The 382-nt window shown below is 38.5% G+C and overlaps 1 protein-coding gene across 1 annotated transcript in view; it reads left to right on the top strand.

Moving 5' to 3' along the window:
* LOC119585338 (endoplasmic reticulum aminopeptidase 1-like) overlaps nt 1–382 on the top strand; it is a 35,059-nt gene that overhangs the window by 11,689 nt on the left and 22,988 nt on the right. The gene's annotated exons all lie outside the window — the stretch shown is intronic.

Below are 382 nucleotides of genomic sequence, written 5' to 3'. Positions count from 1 at the left end.
GGTTTATGCCGCTGGTTACCCATTGATGTAGGGTTGTGAAGTATTGGCCAGCAGCAGAGTGCTTTTGTGAAGTTGCAGAAATACGAAGACCTTATTGGGACCGTCCAGAGAAAAGCCTACCTTGCTCCTCTTATTTGATGATTAATTTTTTTTTGTAGATATATAGTTGATTTCTTTTGCATGTTATAGAGTATAAAATTGTGATTTGTCTCATATATAATTTAAATGGGGCATCCCCCCCTTTTGGGGGACACCCCCAAAAAGTTGAAAAAAGTTGATATTGACGTTGCGCTGGGACATCTCATTGGTCGAATTTATCCCTGAACTACCTTAAAGATATTCTTCACTTTGATGAACTCTATAGAACGGTTTTATCATGGTC

Source organism: Penaeus monodon, chromosome 19 (genome assembly GCF_015228065.2).
Source record: "Penaeus monodon isolate SGIC_2016 chromosome 19, NSTDA_Pmon_1, whole genome shotgun sequence".
NCBI lineage: Eukaryota > Metazoa > Arthropoda > Malacostraca > Decapoda > Penaeidae > Penaeus > Penaeus monodon.
Note: the sequence above shows the minus strand (reverse complement) of the source record. Positions and strands in the feature narration are given on the sequence as shown.